Source organism: Pyrus communis, chromosome 8 (assembly GCF_041283825.1).
Source record: "Pyrus communis isolate YQ-2024b chromosome 8, ASM4128382v1, whole genome shotgun sequence".
In the NCBI taxonomy this organism is placed as follows: Eukaryota; Viridiplantae; Streptophyta; class Magnoliopsida; order Rosales; family Rosaceae; genus Pyrus; species Pyrus communis.
In genome coordinates, this window is record NC_142572.1 from 15,749,310 (window position 1) to 15,766,844 (window position 17,535).

Below are 17,535 nucleotides of genomic sequence, written 5' to 3' on the forward strand. Positions count from 1 at the left end.
TTGGACCACGATCTGTTGAAGCATAACTCTAATCCGACTAGCCAAAATGGGAAGAGGCAATCCATGTTCAACTTGATTCATTAGCAAAACGTTGCATGTTCAGACCAGTCGTTCCAACACACTTAGACGTAAAACCCATAGCCTTCAAATTGGTATCCGTTAGGAATCGTAATGAGAATAATGAGGTTGTAAGGTATAAGGCCTACCTCGTGGCGTAAGGTTTCTCACAACGCCCTAGGATTGATTATGAGAAGACGTATTTTCTCGTAATACATGTTATTAAATGCCGTTACTTAATCAGTTTAGTAGTTTCCGAAAGACCGAGTATATAACTTATGGACGTGGTCTCTATATATCTATATAGGGATCTAGATACCGAGATTTATATGAAAGTCCCAGTAGGACTAGTAATACCAGAATCAGTGCATATGCTCGACCATGGAACACATTTTCAATTAGGTTGAAGTGTTCGCTATATGGTTTGAAACAATATGGACAAATTTGGTACAAACACCTAAGTGAGTACTTGATCGGAATAAGATATGTAAACAACAAAACTGTGCCCATGCGTGTTCATTAAGACCACCAATTCTGATTTTGCGATAATTGCAATATATGTCGATGACATGAACCTTATTGGAACTCCAGAAGAGATACCAATGATTGTTACGCACTTGAAGACGGAATTTGAGATGAAGAATGTAGGTTGGACCTATTGTACCAATCTGCATATTGAGCACCGTGACAACAATATCTTAGTCCTCCAATCAAACTACACTCATAAAGTGTTACGTCAATTTAACTTCCTAGAAGCAAAGTCATCTAGTAATATGATGGTCGTTCAATCTTTGAATCCTAAGAAAGACCATTTTTGTCCTAAGGAAGATGACAAAGAGATTTTGGGATAAAAAAAATCCTTATCTTAGTGTGACTGGAGTGTTCTTATGTTGGAGTTATGCCCTAAAAATTATTGGATATTATCTAAGTACTCCAAATTAAATAATTACTATTGGTAATTTTATTCATTCATATGTTTGTCTTTATATTGCAGTGATAATATGTTATGAATGAGTCCATGGGATTTAATCGAAATACACTAAGTGGGATCTCGAGCGATTTTTTGAAAAATTCAACTTCGATAAACTAACAGTGAATATTCTGTTAAATTTAATTGAAAGTTAAGGGAATATACCTTAAAATAGTCCTTCCAAATTCTGAAGTGGATTCGGGTCGGATCCAAATGGATTCAGGTCGGGTCGATTTGGTTCGAGGTTGTTGGTTTGAATAGATTTCGCCAGATTTTTGGAGAAAATTTCAAACGCTCCGCTTTTTTCAAATTCAATTTCAATTGTTTCTAAATTCCATATTTGAGCAAATTAGGAGGAACTGAGGTTTATTACATAATTATAATTAGCTTAATGATTAAAGTAGTAATTTCCCATATAGAAGATGATCACCCAAAAGAGTATTGCGGGTAAATAGGTTGGGCGGCTACGACCCTGTGACATATATAAATAAATAAACATATATATATATTTATGGTTTTCTTGCTAACTACTTTTACATACCATGATGAGATAGCCATGTTTACAGTTAGATTTTCATACACTTTACATTTATTAGATTTATTGTGAGCATAAACCCGTGGCCTAACATCTTTATATTATATATGCTCATTATTACATGATTGCACTGGTGCCTTTTATTGTACTAGTCCGAGTGCAGAACGAGCTCACGTGTAGTTCACATTCATTTTGGATACAGAGTAGGTGTCAACTTGTTCCCCCTTAGGAAGTGGTACAAATCCCTTTAGGGTGTTGACATACATGTATGTGAGGGGACTAGCACAACTTCACGTGGTGTAGTACTAAAATGCGAAACCTTTACACCCAGCCTATTCACATTATTACTTTCTACATGACTTGTGTGCCTTCATTAAGTAATGAGCATGGATTTTTCTATGACAGTGATTTGAGATATTTCGTAGTAGCACCCTATATCCTTTAACTCATTTGTGTTTCCAGGTTCCCTATTATATATTATTATATTATTACTTTAAGAAACTATATACTTGTTTTACATCGAGGGTTACATGTTTTCGATAAGATTTTTAGAAAACTTTATTTATAGGCCCACTCAGTCTTTTTTTTTGGTCCCTTTTAGGACATAGAAATTGAGCTCGTGGGACTATGAGGATTCAGTGGAAGTAGCTGACAGTACTATGGTCAAAGTGGATTATCTCTGTAAGAATAATCATCCTTTATGGTACCTTTATTTTCTATGCTATGCTTTGAACTTCATATTTTGTAATAAGGGTTTCCACCCAATCACATTGTACACTCTACTTTATTTAATCAAAGTTTAAATTTATTCACACTTTTGCACGTCAAGCAGAATTAGTGGCTTCGTTACTCTCCAGGTGTCAGCTAGCATATCATGATTCGGATGGACACGTGGACATACTGGGTTGAGATGTGTCAGTTTGGTATGGAAGCAATGTTGTAAATGAATTTAGAGCAGGGAGACTTGTATTCCATAGTCACTTAGTTCTTAAAGTTCCTAGCCGTTTGGAAATCTACTGGACATTAATTATCCGAAAAGTCGGTGTATTCTGCATCAAGGTTAGCATAGTCTTGTGCTATACATGTTGGAAGAGCTAGTTCGGTATGGGATACTGAACCGAAACTAGTATCCCAAATCCCAAATCAAAATTTTTCTGGATGGAAATTTGAAGACCAATCCCAAACCAAAATTTCAGGAATCCCAAAATATTTTCAATATTTCGGGATAAATCAAGATTAAATTTTTATTTTGGGCTTTTGGGCTATTGGTTTGAAACTTAACATATTGGGCTTTTGTGCTAAATTTAGCCTTTTAGATTGAAATTTTCAATCCAATTTCATAAATACTAATCTGTCATACATACAAATATGTCATATGTGCGTTTGTGCAAACTATTTTGAGCCACCAATGCAATCTATTTTGAGCATTTTACTTCATACATACCAATCTGTGCAGTCATAGAGCCCTAATTGAAATATGAAATTATGAATTGTTCTTCAAATATATTCTACCATCAAACTATTTAAATTCAACATTCCACATGCATGCAACAAAAATAAATTAAGTAACAAACCCAAAAGCAAAAAAAATTAGTAACAAGCCAAAGTTTCAAAATAAATTAAGTTACAAACCAAAAGCAAAAAGAAAAGCTTAAAGTTCATGAAGATTGTTGGCGCTTTTGGCCCCTTGATCTTGTTGATGGTTGTAGTCGCTCCCTTACCATGCTTATTGTTGTTGATTGCTCACCCCTTCCCCTTCTTGTTGGTGCTCTTCATAAAAAGAAAACAATTAAAGAGAATTCATATCTATTCATAAAGATAATTCATATTTATTCATATCTAACTAATGTCCATACGACATAAACAACACAAGCATGTAATTGTAAAATGAAACACGTGCTATATCCTTGCAAGAAGCACAAATTTCTCAACAATGAAGATAGAGTACTAACCTTAAAAAGCCTCAATTCAAACCGAGGACCTATCTCGTTAAGCTCAATTCAAGGCCAACTTCACTTTATACAAAGACCTCCTAGTGTCAATTGGAGCAAACCGAATACACTAGTCAATTACAGCGGGTAACGGAATGGTACAATTGGTGCTATAAATCTCAGGATTGAAGAAAACCTATTAAAATATTCAAGACAAATAAGCAGAGAAAAATTGAAGAAAACCTATTAAAGCATTAAAGACAAATTAGAAAGTTGAAAAGTATATATGAATAAGCAAAAAATTGTGGAGAAAACATGACTTAAAATCTACACCTTTATAATTCCTATTGTTGCTGCTGCATTCCATTGTGTGATGAAGTTTCTGAGTTTTGGAAAAGAAGAGTAACCTACAAATGGACAAAACAATGACACATACGTGATTAAATCTCTCAAATCTGTGTAAATTAAAGCACATAATTCAACCACGGTGCTCCTAAAGAGAGGACCACACAAACTTTAAAATCATACTGATAATATACAACTTAATTGTGACTTCTCCGTGGAATGGAAGTAAACAAAAATGGAGAAACACAACACATTTGAGAGGAGCAGCGCATTACAAAATGCAGGTTTGTCTACACAACATATATAACTATCGGGAACCTACGGGCAAGAAAATTATTCACATCTCTGCATTTACTTCAGTTTAACATCAAAAAATTCCAGAACAACCAGAAATTATAGTTGCCAATTGAAAATTTTAAAAGTCCTTAAGCTGTGTGGTGAAAGAAGGCTCCACAGTCGGAGATGATAGTAATAGTATGGTGTGGTGGTGGGCCGGTGACTGACCGGAGTTGAGCTTCAAATTCGAGATAGAGAGGAGAGGGCTTGGTGGCTGAGGGAGGGAGGTTGGCTTTAATTGAATTGAAAGTTATGAACGAACAATGGAGAGAGAATACTGGAGAATCCTAACAATGAATGGATGGCACAGATCAATTTGAATCAATCCAAAGGTTGAAATTAACTCTAACTATATTTAAAAAAAAAAAATATATATATATACAGTATATATGTATATAAAAAAAATATATGTATATATATATAAATAATATATATTTTCGGTTTGGTATGGTATTCTCAAAATATTGAGGAGACAATCCCGAATCCCATACCAAAATTTTGGGATCGGTTCGGGATAGCATCCCGAAAATTTTGAGAATTTCGGTTTGGGACATTTTTTATTTGGGTTCGGGATTTTTTTTCCACCCTACATGCTGGACACATGATGGATATACAAGTGCTTGTCTGTTGGACAAGTTCACTGAACACTGACTTTCCAAGAAGGTTAAACGTATGGAAGCTTACCACATGTTAAGTGTCACAAAGCTTATGGTTGTAGTATGCAAATAGTTCTTAGACTTGAGGCATCACATATATCTTATATTTGTAGATAAGAACTTAAATTTCACCTTAAGACCCTCAATGAGATTGCTGAGCCCACAGTGTGACAGTCGGGTTCATATGTATAAGTGTGAAGGCCATTCATTCCTCAATTATCTATTGTAACCATTAGACAATTCATTCTTCAGTTGACTCTCCTTATTAAATTAGGAGTATTTGTGTAATTTGCCAAGATAGTCACAGTATGCATCACATTGTAACATACCAAGAATTTCTCTAATAGAATTATGTCATTCTCTATCAAATTATTTTCCTCGGCAACAATAATCTAATATTCATGATCATATTTATTTCAATCACTTCACACAACCACAACACTTTTATAAAAAATTTACCAAACCTCACACTGGTTTTCTTTTTTCAATTTTTTTTTATTTTTTATTTTTGTTGTTGTTGTTGTTACAAGCACTTTACAACTAGAGTTTACTAATCAAACAACTGCTTTATTTTACAACAGTTTATTATGGCAACACAATAAAAACATATTTTTAAAAAGCATAACAATACCAAACTAATCCTAAGTGGGTGATGAGATTGGCATGAAGGCTCCATGAAATTCGTATGGAACTCTACAGGGCAATGTAATTTTGGCAACAGGCTCATTGGAAAACATCTTTGTCTCGATCACATAAACGTAAAAGGAAAATATATTAAGTTATACTAACTAGTTAGCACTTCAACGCATACAAATGTGAATCGATCTAAACAAAATAACAAAGTTTCTCAAAACAAGACTTCAAATATTATTATAGACTGATCGACTTACTTGAGATATGTTGGTATCTTCATTGTGAACAAAAGTGATCAGCCATCCATCATCTTCTCCAAAACCCCCTTGTTTTGGGACAAAAGAAGCTCCAGTGCAAAAGCTGTTCTCCTCAAACATGTGAGTTTCCACCTTTATTGCCTCTTCTAATTGGCCTTCACTTCTCTAGTAATCCATGAAATAAAATAATAAAGAATGTTAGTCACATATTCATGCATAAAATTGCAGGAGAAAAATTATAATGAAAACATGTCCAGGCCTAATTGATTATACCAAGGAAACATCAGCTGGTTCTTCAAAGTGTAGCTTGGCTAGACCATTATATTTGAGCATGCCTGAGAGACATACCGCCATATATAACCATTAATGGTCTGAGAAAGAGCAATTTAATTAGAGAGTGCAGTTAAGTTATTGTTTGGGAAAGATTAACCCTAATTACCTGAGGCAGAGCTTGCGACGGAATCAACCACTTGGGCGTAGCCATATCTATTTTTAACGCCGGAGAAAGCTCCATTGATCATGGAAAAATCCATACAAAACCTTTTTCCAGTGAGATATCTCTCACTGACTTCCCCACTTTGCATGTTTAATCTCCATTCATAAGCACGAGAAAATAAGTTTCCATCGTCAACTGATAAGATAGTATCATGATCATTTTCTTTACTTGGACTTGTAGGCTTAAATTTTCTTGGCAACCATCCAAATTGAGTCGATGCCATGTCAGGTCCTGGTATAATTGAGTCCACAGCTTTACAACCCCACACTACAGCCTGCTCATCCAACAAACAAAAATTAGATACCAAATGCGGTTTGGCTTACAAGTTAATTAGAAGTCTACTGCTTATTACGAGCAAAGCTTTAGACTCACAAAAATGACTCATTTGCTGATATACACTCTAATATTAGTGGTCTCACATACAACGGAACGACCCACCTCTATTAAACAGCATGTCAAAAAATGCATCTCAGTTTTATGTATACAAATAGTAATTACTGGATTATTATTCCTCCAAAATAGTGGATATTCAAATCAAATTGCCAATTTATTTAGGTTACCTCATCACCATCTTCAAAACTACTGATTATGTGAACTGTGCAATTGGGTTCAACTTTACACCAGTGTATTGAATCTGCATTGCCGTAGCGTGGCATCGCACCGATTCGTGCATATCCTTCATGATTGTACTCTAATAATCTGCATATCAAAACCATCACATCAAGCAATATATTTAAGAACATTGCATGCATGTTTTCATGGGGATAAAATCAGAAGGTGTAGAGTGGAACTATGAAGGATGCATCACTTACGGGCCTCCGTTAACGAGTCTGTTCATGTCAAAAGTTAGAGGAAAATCCATGAGTACATTATACCTGCAAGCAAAGTATGCATGATTTTGAGTTAATTAAGTGGCAAAAGCTGCTCCTGCTGAGTTTGAGATCTACTTTGTGAATTAGCTCCTTTCCATCAGCTGAGCAAGGGGAAAATATGTGACACATCAAATTTTCTAGTGTCTATTTTGTTATTTTGATGTCCTAGATTATTTCTAAATGATATTTATGAAATGTGCAATGCTAACTGTACACACTGTATTCACAATTTCTAATACAGGTGAGTATTACATACAGTGATAGATCTATGCCTGTTAGAGAGTGTAAGCAACACAATACCTAAAATTATTCCAATTTCCATATATGGTTTACTGCGTCAAATCCGTGAATGACCAGCTCCTCTGAGCCGGGAGCTCTCTGGAACATTGAAAAGAAAACAAAAGAGAACTAAGTATGTGACGATACGTACCAATAATTAGTATATAATTTAAAGTGAAAATTAAGGGCCATATAGAGCACTAAATATATATGTTTCTTCATTTTAATCCTTAACAAAGATTGAAATTCTATTAAAATCATGTGTTGGATTATATATCGATTATAATCCTTTGATTATATTTCTACGTCATCATAAATATTGAACTTCATATTTGTTTGTTTTTAAATTCTTAATTGGTGCAAGTGGCCCTCTACCACAATGGTGGAAATGAGTGTTACCCTTGCACCATGGTGTGGGTTCGAACTAGGTTGGCTTCCTAATCTAACAAATCTATTGTAAAAAATATTAATTCTTAATTGGTTTATATACCAAGTCAAATGCATCTAAACCATGATATATACCTACTAGAATGCACTTAATTCACAGTATCTAGTCAAATGCACCTAAATATGTAATCATATCTAGCCGAATGTAACTAAATATGTGATTATAGTATCTATTTGAAAGCAGCTAAATCTTAGTATCTACTTGAGTGCACCTAAATTATATACCTATTTGAATAAACCTAAATCATAACATATGCATCTAAATATTCATATCTAATTAATGCAATTTTTTAGTTTATAAAAAGTTCTCATGATCGAAAAAAGTGATCGCATGAAAATTTTATACATGGCCCTCTTAACTTTAGAAAATGAATTACAAATTGCTAGTGAGAATATGGAATAAAATCAGTTTGAAATTTGAATGAGAATGTAAGAGTTTTTTTAGATATAGACCTTTGCAACTCTTATTTTCTGCATAAAAATCCACCTAAATCTAAACATCAAAATAAAATCCAAATTTGTAGGCAAATTAGTATTAAATAAAATAGTATTGCTTTATTACGTAGGTAAATTATTTTTCATGTATTTTGCATATATTGGGTTTGTTTATTATGTAGGTAAATTATTTTTCATGTATTTTACATAGATAGGGTAAATTATTTTGAGCAATCTAACATTTTAAAATTTTAATAGTAGGTGCCCTATTTGAATCAAATAACATTTTTTTTAGGTAAATTATTTTGCAAGAAGTTTTACATATATTAGTCATTTTTTTATATATGCGTGTAAAATAATTTACCTACATTAATATGTAAAATATAATTTTAGTGACTTAAATAAGCATGTCAATATATTAGACATTTTTATTGTTATTATATATTAGGCACTGAATTTATAACAAATGTTTTTTTTTTTTTTTGTAAAATTATTAATTCTCCCTTATAATTCTCATGGCATTAATTGTGTACATCAAACATTCAAATAGGGGTATTTTAGGCATTCAAAAAATTTTAAATGTGTTAAGTCAAACATAATTAATAATTTACTGATGTGGAATCTAGTAAATGGGTTTTATTCGAGTAAAAAACTTCCGTTGGGTTTTATGTGGAGAAAATTAAGTTTTAGGAGCTAAAGTTATATTTTTAGTGTAAAGGTATCTAATATATTCCCTAATGTTATTCGTTTGGTCTTATTAGCAAGTACATACAAAGCAAACAACCTTGAAACCCTAAATTCACATGATACACGGCGTCAGAGCCTCAAGACAAATGCCACATGATCCATACGATTTTACCAGATAGGAAAAATAGAGGGAAGATCAAGGCAGAAGCTAAAAACAACACTAGTACTCTTAATCGACAGCACACCAATCTTAATTAATAATGTTAAGGATTAAGTATAAAGAAAATATCTAGCGATTACTTAATGGACATTAATCTCTGTCATAGCATTAAGGGCGATCTCAGGCAAATAAGGCTCTTCGTTTTGCGAGGGTCGGAAGGGGGGAATGTCTATCGTACGCAGTCTTATCTTTACTTTGCAAAAAGACTATTTCTACAACTCAAACCCGTAATCTTTAGGTCATAAATGAGCCATATTTTCATTGTACCAAATAAAAAAGATGAAGATTCGTTTGAGCTTAAAAGAATCTTTCCTTGTCTAATGCTTTTCGTTTAGTGTTGCTTATTGGACATTTATCTCTATCATAGTTGGATTAATTAATTGATTAGGGGTAAGGATCCTCGTCAGATTATCTATCCGGATCCGGGGGTTAACCGATCCCATCCTTTCATAATAAATCGTGCGATGAGGATTATCATTTTGTTTTTTATTTTTTTTTTCACGCGAAACGAAGCCCAGCCCCTTCTGTTCAGGCGAAGATTTCTCCGGAGAGGGCTCCTCGGCTCTCAGCACAGCTCCTCAAGGGATTGGCATTTTGGGTGTGTAGTCGGGCTCTTACTTGCTGATGTGCTGCAAGAAGAGGACATAGTTAGTTTTGAAAGGTGCCTTTGTGGGGCCTTAGGTGTAGGCCTTGAGGCTCGTAATCAAAACTAACTAAGTGCTAGGTGTGCCACTGCTATCTCAGTATAGCAAATGTAGAACAAGATTGTGTTTAGTTGATTACTTGCGCCCTAAGTTACTCGGACTTCTTGTTATCAAAGGATTGTCGTGGATGGGTTAAGTCAACATTAAGTTCTTTTTCTTGCCTTGTGACCAAGGACTTTTAGTTCATAGTCTTGTATATTTGAATGAGGGAGTCCAGATTCCTTAAGTCATTTGTTTGGTTCTTGATTGGTTTTAAATGAAAGCATATCCATTAAATTGACCAAATCTAGATACAAATAAAATTTTTAAAGTAGGAAAACAGGTGGATATGACTTGAATACATACTGGAGAATGCATTAAGTAATAGATTTACAAATTCAGAAAGCAAACAAAGAGTTTCGGGCAAGATTTCACCTTGTCTGGCAAGGTTGAACCTCTTGCAATCACTTCTCTTTGAGTTTACAGAGGTTTCTATGCTACAAAGGGAAGGATGGTAAACCAGTTTACATAAGGGAATTGATACTACGCCACTAGGGTGATAGCAGAGCTTCTAAACAAGACAAAATATAGCTTTTGTGAGGGAGATATCCTGAAAATGATTGAGATCTGAGTTGATTACAGCTTTTAGATGCAAATCTGGCTTGAGAGTAGAGCTTGTATGTTTGTTTGTTTGATTGATTGAGTGTCCTTGTCTCTAAGGCCTCTTCATCATTTTATAGGCAAATTAGCCCGACTGCAGTGACTTTGCTCTTGCCCGAAAGCACTTGAAGGGTAGTGAGTCATCAGCTTTTACTTGTATTGTCACTGAAAAGTGCTTTTTGGCTGATTGTGAGTTAGTCCCCATCACTTGACATTTAAATCATAGGCACATGGCCTATGCATTAATGGGAAGGTGCCAATTTGTCTCTGGGCTTGATGCTTGGGCGTTGGGCAAATCTCCCTTTAGTTGGTATCTTTGGGCTTCCACACACTTACACCCCAATGTTCAAATATTAATCCAAACACCTTTTTTTTGGACTTCTCCTGATCATCTTCTTTCTCTCTTTTCTGAATCTTTGTATATTCCACCTGCTTCTTTTCTCCATCATTCTCTCTTTCACAATTTTTCTCGTTTCGTTGATGATTAATTTGAAATGAAAAGGTAAAAAAAAAAAGTTGGAAATGAATTGATATAATATATTTTTAATGAATCCAGATTGGTAGGGACTGATGCAGCTTCCGGCGAATCCATATTTTCATGGCTTTCATGGCCGACTGGTAAACCCCATCTCCGCCATCTGATCTGGTTCTCTTCCTTGTTGTCTTTGTTGGGTACCTTTTAGTAGGGGATTGGAGGAACGAGCTAGGTTTCAGTGTTTTAGAATCGGCTGATTCCAAGGAGCTGTGGAACGGAAGGAGACGGGAAGAGAAAGACGAATGGAACTGTGGAACGGGAGAGAGAATTCTCTAGTGCAAAGTTGAAGAAAAAATTGAAACTTGATTCTGGCCTCATGATCTATTACAAATGGCCAGACATCCTAATCCCTTGATTAGTGGTTAGAAAGCTTTGGAATATGCTGTAGACATAAGCCAACTGGCTGACAACGGTGGGAAGTCAAAGATGATGTGCCAGTTATACGAAAATTACAAAGATGATGAAGCTCTTAATTATGTAATCTTCAGTAAGTCAAACACGGACACTTTGAAAAGTAGACATGTTAAAACTTTGGGCTTCTACCATATTTTTAATAAAAAATTATTTTTTCAAAAAATACTTGAAGTGTTTCTAATTATCTTAAAAATACTTTCAAACAACTTTTTCTTATTTTTTTAGACTTCTGAAAATTAAACCACTTGAGCAGAACTCGAGTATACTCGAGAGTGTGCAGTCCTTGAGAGGGCCACCGGTGGATATAAATTATAATTCTAAATCTTGAAAAAAAAATTTATTCGGGGGGCTATATTGAAAGTTACTGTATTACATTGATCTTGAGGTGTTCTAAAATCTAGTGGAGGGATCACTTTTTCAAGATATTACAAGAAACCTTCCACACAAAGGTATTATTATTATCAAGTATAGCTGTGAAATCTAGCTACAGAGACTTTACGTTGTTTACTGTCAGTAGATGTGAAATCACCCAGCTTTAGATTAATCAATCGGAGGTTGTGGTTGCGAGCTTCATCCGGAGAGTTGCAGCGGCAGCACGCTCTTGTTCTAAACAGTGAAGATAGCCGTCCACTAGAAAAATATAGACAAGTCCTCGATTAGATCAAGTATCAGAAATGTTACGAGCACAACTAACGTAAGAAATGAATGCCGAGTATCAGTAACAAGCCTGACGAAGCTGTAGAGACTTCTAAATGAAAGACTGTTTAAAGAGCCGTATATTGAGCAGGAGTAGACATATCAAGTTACAGAAGTGGGAAACTAGCTCCACTTGAACATGGAGTTACATATACAACAGTCCAGAACTAGTTAAATGATTAGAGGTGCTGAAGGAGGCAAGGGAATATATGCATTCACATGCAGTTTTGAATATGACTGATAATGAAAGGGAAACGTAGGGCGAAAAGTGGAAGAAACTATTAATGGATCTTAAAGCCAAAGTGAAACCTGCTATCATTTAGAGTATGGGCCTCGTTTGGTAGATGATTGAATTGGGATGGATAAACCACTAATTTAAGGGTACGTTGAACAAAGAACTAAAAAAATGTGTGCAATTTAGAGTTAGAAGTCACTCGTGAAGAAACTCCCACCCCCTCCCTCCAACCCACTAAAGGGAGTTACTGTTCACTTTGGGGATTGAATTTCTTATAGCATAGGGGGCTTTTTAGGGGTGGAATTGCTCTCAACAAGGCAGCACATGCTGCATTGATGGCTCATGGAAGAAGCTATACAAGTAGTTGTCAAGATACTTCTACTTAGATCATGTAATTGTAAACCTGGATGGATCAATGTTAAAATGCAATATGCAGGATTGATATGTGATTCAATCCTGGTTCTTCACAACAAAAATCAAAACACAACAAACTGAGAAAAATAAATGAAAACAGAGTATTTGTACAAAATCTCGCATGAGGAAAAAACCCTCCAAACGGGAGAAAAAAACCTCAAGGCACACAACCAATTTCACTAAAACTTAAGGACTTATACAAGACTCAATTGATACTTTCTTACACCACAAAAGAGCTTGATCAAATATTCTTGTCTTGTAGAACGCACCCTCTTCACCTTCTCTTGGATGAATACCGATTCACGCAGGTTGATGATCTTTCTCATAGGCAAAGCTTACACAATGTTCCATGATGAATGAATGAAGTATTATGCTCTCATACTATCACCTAGATAAATCTAAGAACCTAACAGTCTTTTGGCTCTCCCCCTTGACCTTATAAAACAATCTCACGATTTTGATTAGAGTGCAAAAGGTGTCGTGTAAAACTCCCAGCACAACCCTTTATATGCTAGGTTAACTTTTTTACCTAATAAACAAATAGATTTGCCTTATTTAAACCTCTTCCTTATTTAAGACTCTACGCAGATTTGTATAGACTTCTAGAATCCCACACCAAATCAAACTTTAATAGGGAAAACAAATCATGTATGAATGCAAATGATTCTTACCATAAAAGAGCTTTGCCGTGTAACATTAGTCAATCATGCTCCTCATTTAACGCAAGCTCCAACCTTTGCATGTTACAATTAATCCTAAAACTAGGAATAACCAACTTACAGACTCTTTACATTTGCTAGGAAATAGCCAACTTAATTACACTTTCATATCAACATGCAAAGAAGATAAGAGAAGAAAGCGAGAAGCTAACCTATTCATTTGGATATGTGCAACGTCAAACAATATACTTATATGCCTCGAGGTTATTCACCACAAACAATTACTTGTCCCTTGTGCAGTATGGAACTTTATTAACACATAAAGGAAATGAATTTAATCCATGAGACACAACTTAGTTGGAATTGGCACGACTATTCTAAGCACAGGCTTAAAAGGCAAAACCAGAGCTACACTTCTTAGAAACTCTTACCTGTCTTTGTAACACTTGCAAACTACACATTCATAACATATTTACCACCACTAGCCCATTGAAAATCATCAGCTTCAAAAATAACATCAACATATTCTTAATGTGATCCTCTACATGATTCTGCGAAGTTATATGCGTCGAAAGACAAAACAAATGTTTGTACATTGTAAGGTTTGATTCCAATTAAACAAATACGTCTCTAACGCAAAAGGCATCCAGATTACATGTATTGCGTTACAATTATCTCAAGCGGCCTACACCATTTAAGACATAATTTTTTTCATATAAATAAAACATCCCATCTGAACAATAATCGAGATTGTGATATTTGGATCAAGAATGCAGATGCTGAGCAAGGTCCTCTTCAATATCATCTCATTTCCCTTTCCCTTTTTCCTATATCATACAACAAAATTTTCAAATTTAGACGGAAATAACAAAATCCGCCACACTGTACTAACACAGTATCCAGTCCCAAATAATAATGCAAGTTTAGTAGCAAAATGTCACCACTCTGGCCTGTTTCTAGCGAACTCTCATAATCTGTGGCAATTCTTGCTGCATTCAAATGTGATAACTATTAGAGTAAGCTGAAAATGGTTCACTGTGAGCTATGACTTCATAGATTCACACAGAATTTAGATGAAATACTAGTACAGGAATAAAGGATGATGATAGAGAGAGAGAGAGAGAGAGAGAGAGAGAGAGAGAGAGAGAGAGAGAGAGAGAGAGAGAGAGAGCAACAAAGAATATGACTATGAGATTTTCATTCACCATGACATTTGCTAGAGATAGAGTGAAGGAATACCACTCTACTTCTAACGGTTATACACTTTTGGCAGTATTTTACATATATCAAGACAATCTCAGCCTTCCATCATACACCCTATGAGATGTAGACACTTGGCACCTTACTTACTTAAGACCAATGAGACTCAAATAAGAAAGATACAACCAAATCAGCACTTAGCTAATTATTCTAGCAATATGAGCTAGAATTACAACTGCCACATTAGATCACAATTTACACACTAACAACCCCCTTTAAATTGTGAACTGATTTCACTCCAAGAAGTTCTTTGAGATAGGTGAATTACTCTCTTGCTAATGCCTTTGCAAAGATATCAGCAACTTGCTCCTTTGTAGGACAGTGAACCAAAACAATCACTCCTTGATGCAATGCCTCCTTTATGAAATGATACCTCTTGTTTATACGCTTGGTTTTCTGATGAAAAAATATGATTCTTAGTGATAGCTATGGCTGAAGTATTGTCACAATTCATTGGTGTTGCAACAGATAACACCTCACCAAAGTCTTCCAGAACAAACCTTAGCCAAGTAGCATGTGATGTTGCCTCAGATGCACTAATATACTCTGCTTTAGACAGTGTTTAAAAAATTGGCCTAGGCGTTACACAGCTCAAATCGGGAGGCAAATTGGGGAAGAGATAAGACAGGCACCTAAGAGTGCTCGGCGGCGACTGGGGTGCCTAGGCGAGCGCCAGAGACTTAGGCGGTCTGGGCATGGGTGAGAAAGAAGCAACGCTATGCCTCTGTTTTAACTCTACAACTCCATGAAGAAAGCTATTTTTCCAGGGAAGCAGAATACACTGAGCCACACCCACGTGACAAAGCCTCATTTTTTTTCAATTTTGTTTTTAATTGTTGCCCAATAAGGAAGCGCCACCTAACATCCTAATTAGTAAAAGCCTAACAAATATGGTTCTGATAGAAGAAAAAGCAAATATGGTTTCACAAGAAACAAAGCCCAGCCTTCCTTTATTTATTTGAAAACGAGGCCCACCAATTATTTATAACATCTATGGGTTTAAAAAATATTACAAAACCAACATTTACCCTAAAATTTTATACATAAATCCATAAATCCATATATTCATACTTATAATTATTTAATTAATAATTGCGTTCTTTCTCTTTCTATTTTTTAAGTGTACATAAGCACTTATATATATATATATATATATATATATATATATATATATATGTACAAATGGGGGCGGAGCTAATGAAAATAATAACGATGGTGACAATTATACCATGAACTGTTAAATGAAGTATTCACAGAATTATGTGAAATTTGATGAAGAGGATATCCTAGGTTAAATATGCCATGAAATCAACTGTTATAAACAAATAGAAAGAATTGAATAAATGATTGATCAGTGTTTACCTTGAATTTGAGATACTCGATGAATTGACTATGAGTAAGAATTTTTTGCCATTTAAAATCAGTTGTTATGAAAATATTCTTCATAATGAAAATAATGAATTCAAAATAATGATGCAGATATAATTTGAAAATAAGTTTTATTGCAAAATTTACGTTGGAACTTACAAATGATTTACTGACGATTGAGTCAGTAAATGAGAAAGTAACTGATGAAAAGGATATTGGTGCACACAAGCATCCTTGATATTTGAAAATTAAAAGTGTTTACAAATTTTGAACTGGGATATTGATAGAGGCTTAAGCTTTGATTAAATAGACTGCTGATAATTGAAGCGGAAAATCCGGCTGTGCTGTGAGCTGGAAAGATGATAAAAGCAGATGACTATTAAATCATGCGGCCATAATTGGGAAACAGAATGATGGATGAATAGTAAAAAATGATTTTACTATTCATAAATAGTGTTTTGTCTGAAATCTGGAATGATGGCTACTGCTTTCGGTGCTGGAAATAACATGTTTCCTATTGGGGTCACATACTTGATTATTGTGTCTTCACATGGTTGAATTATTCAAATTTCAAATTGGTCTTGAGAATCCTGATAATATGATGTATGAGTTTTCTGACTTGCTGAGTTGGCTGGATGGTGTGAGCATGCGTCTGAAGCATCAAAATCTGAGTCTTCGTCATGGAGCAAAGCTGCTTTTTCCATTAGCTGTTGAGCTAGATCCTTGAGTTGAGATGATTTTTCTTTCTTCCTTGAACTTGTTGATTTGGATGACTTGGTTGTTCCTTTGAGGGATGTTGAAAAACTAATGTCTGGTAGAGATTGTTCTTGAATGATTGGCAACGCCATTGTTGATGGAGCTAGAATAGCTGGAACTGGATCGATGGGAAACTCAAAGAGGACCAGATTGATGATCTTCTGATTGTTGAATTTATCCCACCACTTGATTGATCTTGATCTGTAGACTTCACCGGTTTCAACTTCATAATTCCACTTTAAAATCCATGGGACTTTGTACTTGGCCATAAATAATAAGAGAAGTATAATCCTGTAGTTGAATCGGCTTCTGTCAAATTTCTTTTGAAAGCTGGCTGATAGGGCTTGCATGAGTTCTTCTGGTAAAAGGCTGGTTGTTGGGTCGTGAACTAACCACCATTTTGGGAACCATGCAGGGAAATTTAATCTGAAACTTTTGTCAAAATTGATAAACCATGAATGACTAAAGTCTTTAGTTTGATGGAGAAAAATGTTAGTCCATGCTTGAATATAATCAAAATAATTGTAATGGTTATTAGGAATGAGAACATGTTGTGTATGAAAGGGTTTGGTTTGGTAGAGGGGAGTCCTCATTCTGATTCAGTTAGAAATTTTCCGATGTAAAGAGAATGATAAAGGATTTTGTTTTCATGGGTTTTGCTGTAAAGTGGTTATACTGAAATAGATTCGGTCTCACTGA

General features: G+C 35.0%; 1 pseudogene; it reads right to left on the minus strand.

Annotated features, from left to right (window-relative positions):
* Nucleotides 1-5,471: 5,471 nt before the first annotated feature.
* LOC137717000 (carotenoid 9,10(9',10')-cleavage dioxygenase-like) lies at nucleotides 5,472-17,105 on the minus strand (annotated as a pseudogene).
* Nucleotides 17,106-17,535: the final 430 nt, after the last annotated feature.